This window comes from Rhinoderma darwinii, chromosome 1 (assembly GCF_050947455.1).
Source record: "Rhinoderma darwinii isolate aRhiDar2 chromosome 1, aRhiDar2.hap1, whole genome shotgun sequence".
NCBI classification, from domain to species: domain Eukaryota; kingdom Metazoa; phylum Chordata; class Amphibia; order Anura; family Rhinodermatidae; genus Rhinoderma; species Rhinoderma darwinii.
Genome location: NC_134687.1, coordinates 155,339,669 through 155,348,163, shown reverse-complemented (window position 1 = coordinate 155,348,163; position 8,495 = coordinate 155,339,669).

Below are 8,495 nucleotides of genomic sequence, written 5' to 3'. Positions count from 1 at the left end.
GTTTTTTTGCGGCCGTTATTTTAGCTTTTTTCAATAGAGTCAATGAAAAACAGCTCCAAAAACGTCCTAAGAAGTGTCCTGCACTTCTTTTCGTGGCCGTTTTTTTACGCGGCTGCTTTTCAAAATGGGCGCGTAAAAAAACGGTCCATCGGAACAGAACGCCGTTTTTACCATTGCAATCTGCTTTTGATTTTTCGCCCGTTTTTCTGGCATTTACGGCCCGAAAAACGGCCGAAAATAGGCCGTGTGAACATACCCTTAGGCCAGATTCACACGAGCGTGTGCATTTTGCGTGCGCAAGAAACGCTGCGTTTTGCACGCGTTGCAGTTCCTTGTGTCATCAGTGAATGGTGCGTGGCTGCGTGATTTTCACGCATATGCCTTTCTTATGACACGCAGTTTTGCGGTTTTGAAAAAGAAATGAAGGAAGTGCTTTTATTTTTTCCTTCATTTCTTTATCTACTGTTGCGCGAATAACACGCGACACACAGAAGTGCTTCCGTGTGCCGTGCGCGATTTTCACGCACCCATTGAAGTCAATGGGTGCGGGATGCGCGAAAAACGGCCAAGTATAGGACATGTCGTGAGTTTCACGCAGCGGACACACGCTGCTTGAAAATCACGGACTGTCTGAACGGCCCCATTGACTAACATAGGTCCTTGTTTCTCTCGGACGTTAAACACATTCGTGTAAATAAGGCCTAACTCTCTTCCTCCTGCCCCCTCTCTGTCTGTAGGCTAGCATAAAGAAGAGGCAAATGGAAGAGAGCAACACATGACAGGATTAGGGTATGTTCACACGTAGTGACCAAAAACGTCTGAAAATACGGCGAAAACAGCTCCTGATTTTCAGACTTTTTTTAACAACTCGTGTTTTTCCATAAAAAAACGCCTCCAAAAACGTCCCAAGAAGTGTCCTGCACTTCTTTTGACGACCCATCATTTTACGCGCCGTATTTTGACAGCGACGCGTAAAATAAATGCTCGTGGGAACAGAACATCCTAAAACCCATTGCAGGCATTGGGCAGATGTTTGTAGGCGTATTAGGGGTGTTTTCAGGCGTAATTCGAGGCGTAAAATGCCAGAATTACATCTGAAAACAGTGCATGTAAACATACCCTTAGGGTATGTTCACATGGCCTATTTTCGGACGTTTTCGGGCCGTAAACGGCCGAGAAATCGGAAGCAGAACGCCTCCAAACATCTGCCCATTGATTTCAATGGGAAAACGCCGTTGTGTACCGACAGAGCATTTTTCGCTGCGTTTTTTTACGCGTAATAAAACGGCCGCGAAAAAGAAGTGCAGGACACTTCTTGGGACGTTTTTGGAGCCGTTTTCCATAGACTCTATTGAAAAAAGCTCCAAAAACGTCAGTGAAAATCGTGAGTGGCACAAAAAACGTCTGAAAATCAGGAGCTGTTTTCTCTTAAACAGCTCCGTATTTTGAGACGTTTTTGACTCGCGTGTGAACATACCCTTAGACAACAGGGTTTGATTGTGGTCTAGAACCATGGCGACACATAAGGCTGCCTAGGAACTGTTGACAGAAAAGATAAAATTATTTAATTAATACTATTTGCAAAGTAGCCTATTTTTTTCCTTTATTTTAGATGCAATGTAGTTGCAAAAGTGCACATAGCCTTCAAAAAGGCCAAAAATGAAAAAAATATTCAATACTATACTATGTTCACACAGGGCGGATAGGCTGCGTAAAAGCTCAAAACGTATCCGCCCAGTGCGCCGCAGGGAATTCTGACCGAAAAACCGCACCAAACTGTAGTGCAGTTTTTCGGCCGGAATGTCTGCTGCGGAACACTGCACATAAAAAATATAAAATTGCATACTTACGTAGCCATGGTGATGCATCCCTCTGCCGTTCCCAGGAAGCCGGCCTGGACAAAGAAACACAAAATTCAGGGTAAATATAATTTTTGAAATTTTTTTTGGAGTTGCGTTTATTGCGGCCGAATCGTTGCTTTTCCGCCGTAAAAAAACGCAACATCTGCTTTTTGTTGGAGTTTTTACCTCTCCATTGAATTCAATAGGGTAAAGCCACAAAAAATAAGCAGCGATTGTGCAAATACAATTGACATGCTGCGGAGTAAAAACCACACTGTGCACTCAGCGTTTACAGTGGCGTTGATGGATATGGGCGGTTGGCTGGTCCCCGTTCCACCTCTTTGTCCCTTGTTGCACTAAGCCTTGATTAAGAGGAGGACAGGCACGCTTTCTACAGTTGTATGACGTTACTGCCGCAGGAGATTTTGTTCTGAAGACAGGCTAACTTGCTTATGTTTGTCCCCAACCCCTTCACCTGACTAATAATACAAGGTATCCTGATTGATTGCTGTGTGTTTAGTCACTTCTGTGCTCTCTTGTAACCACTTTCTGCTTCTGGGGAGACCCCCCCCCCCCCTTTTTTTCCTTTTTTTTTCGTTTGTTTTTATTTTCCCTCCCTTTTATTCCTGTACCCCATATCCAAAAAGTTTAAAACATTTTTTTTCTTTAAAAACACACTGCTCATCATTTCTTTAAATCTCATCCACTCTTCTTCTACTGTATTATATACGGATTTTCCACAACGAAATCTGTAGCGTAAATTCTGCAGTATTTACGCCACTTGTGAACTCCCCACTACTGTTTCTTTACTACTGGAGTCAACTGATTAGCATTTTGTTGTGGTGTTTACCAGATTCACGTTGTTAAATGGCAAGTATGCAGTAGTGCTACAAAAAGTCTCTGTGTAGCCCAGGCCAAATTGGCAAATGACTGTTACCAATCCCCTTATCAATAGAATGTGTAGCTACTCTGTGTGATGCTGTGAGCAATGATTGGACACTGTCAGAGTGTGTAAGGACACAGCCATTTGGTAACTGGCGACACCCAGTTGTCAATTTATTCATACATTTCCAGTAGGAATAACTGAGGAATGAAACAAAGTAGAGTTCCTCGAATAGGCGCTCCAGAATTATTATTTCATGGGTAATACAGGTATTTAGTAAAGCAGATATGTCAGAAGAGCAAATAGGTCCACTTAAATTGTTATATGGTCCAGTGTAGAACTTATATCTGACCAGGTCACGGTTTGGTGGTATTATTGGTGCTTTTATAATGGTAGAGTACTGTTGATCTTGACTGAAAAAGCCACCCCTTTCCTTGACTGTGTGATTAGTTGTTTGTGCTTTCCACTTTTATTTTCCTTCTGGTGTTGGTGTGGTTTACATATTTTAGGGAGATATTAACAAATAAAGCAAAAATTGCCCCCCAGCTTTCAATCCTAGGTCTACTCCGGAAAAGGTGTATTATAATATCACAAAATAAAGCTTGTTGTATAAGTCATGTCCGAGGCTTACTTCTGAGGTATGCGTTGGAAAATCCTCCCGACGTATAGCCCCAACGTCCGGGCCGGCTCCAAGTTTATGTGGGCCCTTGGGCAACACAGACTTAGTGGGCCTCTTTGCGGGGGAACTCACAGCTGCAGGAAAATGGCAGTTTGTGCCCCCATATAAAAGTTAGGCCTCCAGTTTGTGCCCCTATATATACAGTGCCCTCTGTGGATAATGCCACACCCAGCCCCCTGTGGATAATGCCACACCCAGCCCCCTGTGGATAATGCCACACCCAGCCCCCTGTGGATAATGCCACACCCAGCCCCCTGTGGATAATGCCACACCCAGCCCCCTGTGGATAATGCCACACCCAGCCCCCTGTAGATAATGGCACACACTGCCCCCTGTAGATATTACCACACTCTGCCCCCTGTAGATAATACCACACTGCTCCCTGTAGATATTGCCACACACAGCTCCCTGTAGATCTTGCCACACACAGCTCCCTGTAGATCTTGCCACACACTGGCCCCTGTAGATATTACCACACACTGCCCCCTGTAGATATTACCACACTGCTCCGTGTAGATCTTGCCACACACAGCTCCCTGTAGATCTTGCCACACAGCTCCCTGTAGATCTTGCCATAAACAGCCCCCTATAGATAGTGCCACACCCCCCCCCCCTGTAGATAAAGCCACACACACCTCCTTGTGGATAGCGCCATTGGGGCTCCCTCTAATAGCAGAATCCCCGGCCAGTGCATTGCCGAACGCTCTGGCAGGGGATTTCGGTCCCAGAGTATCACTTGATGTCACAGTCCATATATGGACAGAGATGTCAGGAGCTCCTCCATGAGCGGAATCCCCAGCAAGTGTGCCAGCAACGCTCTGGCCAGGGATTCCGCTCCTGGAGGAGCCGTGACGGCAGCATAAGGAAGCACCTGGCGGCTGAGTGAGCCCCCCAAAGGGCAGCGGGTGCTGATGCTGACCCTGGGTCTGAGCGTCTGACTGACTGCTGAGGGCTCTATGGGGAAGAAGTATACTGCAAGTGTCGGGGTCTGACTGACTGCGGAGGGCTCTGAGCACTGAGCAGTCATAGATGCTCAGACACCCACCTTGCAGATAATCGCCCCATAAAGCGAGATGCTTAGACCCCCTCCTTGCATACAGCCAAAATCCGCCCTTGCAAACAGCCAAAATCCGCCCTTGCAAACAGCCAAAATCCGCCCTTGCAAACAGCCAAAATCCGCCCTTGCAAACAGCCAAAATCCGCCCTTGCAAACAACCAAAATCCGCCCTTGCAAACAGCCAAAATCCGCCCTTGCAATCAGCCAACCCCCCCTTGCTAACTGCCAACCCCCCCTTGCTAACTGCCAACCCCCCCTTGCTAACTGCCAACCCCCCTTGCTAACAGCCAACCCCCCCTGTTAACAGCCAAAATCTCCCCCCAATCCCTAGCGTCGGTCAGTGATGATATTTTTAAGTTAATAAGGGGCAGGGCGCTCACTTATTTTAAGATAGCACTCCTCTCAGCCTCAGCCTGGCTGCCTCTCCTCCGTGTCTTATCTCTGGTGCTCCTGCTCCGCTCTGGCGGTGCGGGTAGTGTCAGGGGAGAGGAGGGGCGTGTTCTAGCAAACGTGCACATCTGCTAGATTAGGGATCTTAAAGGAATAGCGCGGCCGCGGTGAGGGAAAAAATATGGGGGGGACCAGTATTTTAATGAGGGACAGGCCTCCCGGCCCAGCCCTGGACTGCCCGGGGAAGCCAGGACGGCAGCCATGAGGAGAGCCATGACGGCAGCAGCAGCACCCGGCGGCCGAGTGGACCCCCCCGAGGGTAGTGGGCCCCGGCACTTGCTCGGGTTCGCTGGGTGCTGACGCCGGCCCTTCCCAACGTACACTGTGAACGCAGTGTGAATAGACACAACCCCTACACCTATATCAACACTCCAGAAGAAACCTTCCTGTCCACAGATGGGTGTCTTTGATTGTCTGAAACTTAAGACATAGACATATGCTAAATGTACATTAAGTACCCAGAAATAAGCTGCAGAGATAAATTCTCACAAAGTAAAACATATCACATTTTGATATCAAAAGTTAATTTGGATGTTCCAGCTCCTAAGTGTTGCTTTCCTTTTCAAAGTTCCATATTTTCATACCTTATAAAAGAACAACTAATTAAATACCAGAGACTGGACCCTCCAGAGGTCACCATTGGCCCTGGTTTTGACTTTGAGGCTCTGTTCACTCTGCCGTCATAGGTTCCGTTACAACAAAAACCATGACGACGTTACCATTTCTATCACAATATGGACACCAGCGGTGCCCAACAATACTATAGTCAATACTATAATGGGGTTCCTCGGGCTTCCATCATTTTGATATTGAAATCTGAACAAACTCTCTCGTCTCATGGTGAAAGTAAGTTTAAAGTTTATTTAGAAGTGAGATAACAATTATAAGTTCTAGAAAGAGATAAGAAAGTTGTGGCCATGGAGATCCTCATAACCGTAATTGGCCACACAAGAAATGCGTACTTACAACACATCGTTCTTATTCCAAGTTCATGTTGCCAGAACATCAAGTGAATCTACAGTAAACCCGAAAATATTCGCTCAGCATGACATCCACCGCTACCCCCCCCCCCCTAAGGAGGGATAGCCAGCATACATAATTGGCAAATATTCCTTCTTTATCTTACGAAGACCACATGATATTCTAGAGTGACAGGAGAAACATAAGATATATGGCATAAGCATATAATATTGGCAATTGATTATTAGCAAAGCTATAATGATTATTCTTCTTTATCAACTTCCTCCTTTTGTTTATTACATAAACACCTTTATTAACATAAATGTAATGCTGCTTTTATGAGCTTTTAGTACAGTGATGACAAATGCACATAAACTCACTCAACCAAATTCCTATGGAACCCATCGACAAGAACGGGTCCCACTGGAATTTGCCAAACTTCAAAGTTAACGTTTGGAGCTCTTTTACCTTTGGTAAATACCCTACTACAATATCAGATCTATCAGAAATATAAGTACATCACTCATCCCCCACCAATGCACACACACCATCTTGCACAGCCAGTAAATAATAATCTGCTATCCTAATTTGTAAAGCCGCCCTGCGTGTCTATGCTAGTTCTAAAGAGATCTAGGTAATGGCATATTATATCAATATTTCCTTAATAACCTGATCCATTAAGTTAGAGTACAGATTTAACTTTCTCATAATGTGAAGACCCCATCCTGCCCAGTTTGGATGTAAGGAATGTCATCTCTATGCTAGAGAAGATGTCACGTTTTAGTCTGAAGCTCATGTGATGGAAAGCGAACTCCCCAGAAAGGGTCAGAATTTGTTTGACCCGCACAGCTGGTACCAGATTTCCAAAAGTGCAATTACCTACTGAACTTATAGGTAACCACAAAGGAAATACAGATTTACTGGCAAAATCAAAGATTGGTTAGTATAGTGAGGCAAAACGATTTTAACAGCTACCTTCTCGAACAATTGAATTCGGTAGCTATTTGGGTTAGTGTAATTTGTCCTATATACCTTGTGTCACGTTCTGTGGGTATGTGGACCCACTGGGCTGTACCGCCGTAGCGGGATAGCAGCTGGCCAAACAGAATACCAAGTCAATGTCTATAGTCCGAGTCAGGGTACCTGTGGTAGTTCAGTCAGTAGCGATGATTAGGCTCGGGTTGGCAGCAGACATGATCGGTGGCACAACACGACTCCCACTCTCTAAGGCACAGGAACAAGATAGCACAGGATACAGGTAGCAGGAACGGGAACACTGGAAACTGGAAAACACTAAGGGACCATTTGCAAGGACTGACACGGGTAAACACAACAACGCGTAGGCAATGAAGGAAGAGGCAGGGCCCTTCTTATAGTCCAGGGTGAGTATGGGCTAATTACTGATTTTCTTCATGTGCGCTGGCCCTATAAGGCCGGACACGAGCGTGTGCGCGCACCCTATGAGACACAGCAGAACGAAGCAGAAATGAGCGCTAGCGTCACCTGAGCAAGAGATGCGGGACATCACAGATCCAGGACCGTGGCCATGGTCGTTACACATTGGTTACAAAGTGTATGAAAGTTTTATCTAAAGAACCATTCACATTATAAAAAAAACATTTGTAGTATTTCTACCAAAGTGGTAGCTTGTTTTAAAAGGCCTACTGAATCCTCTCCCTCCCACGTCCACTCACAAAGTTGTGGTTTGGAGGCTTTTGTCATCTCACACAGTGTGGCAGTCATAGATGACACATTAGGAATCCACTGGCGGCAATACCCTATCAACCCCAAAAATCCCTGTGGGGCTTTCTGATTCTTTGGGAAAGGAGCAGAAATTCTTTCAGAGGTTAAGTGTTTTGAACACTCACAGATACAGTGTCCTAAGAAAACAACCTTACCACGACAATACTGTAACTTGAAAGGTGAGACTTTGCACCCAGCTTCATATAGAAACTGCAGCAAGTCTCTGGTGGATTCTTTACAGATTCCTTCTGTGTCGCAGGCTAGCAGCAGGTCATCAATGTATTGCAAAAGGACACCTACAACTTGTGCCCGCCACTTCTGCAGAACACTTAACAGTGCCTGTGAAAACTTTGTGGGACTACTTGGTAAACCCTGTGCTAATCTGGTTCAGCTTAGCTGTCGGCCTTGAAAATTGAAGGTAAAGAAGTGGTAACAACTCGGGTCCAGACGGGCCGAGAAGAAAGAATTAGCTGGATTGATTACCGTGAAACCCTCTGCACTTTCTGGTATTTTAGAAAGTAATGCATGGGGATTGGGCACCACTGCACAGGGGCACTGTATTACTTTTGGACTGTGGCCTGGGAGACGCGCACCCGTTCGAGAGAATTGAAATTGTCCTGTGCTGCTGATCTCCTTCTATCGTATTACTTTATACAGTGCCCTCAGATCCTGCACAAACCAGTAAACATTTTTACCTAGCTTCTTTACTGGCAAGATGGGCATATTTGCCTCTGACTTACAGTAAATGAGTATTCCCTTACTCAAAAATGCCTGTATCAGGGATCTAATTTTCTCTTCTTGTCTAGAAAGTTGGTATTGGGGTATTTTTGGTGGTTCTAATGCAGGCTTTAGAGTTACATACACTAGGGGACTGTCTTTTTA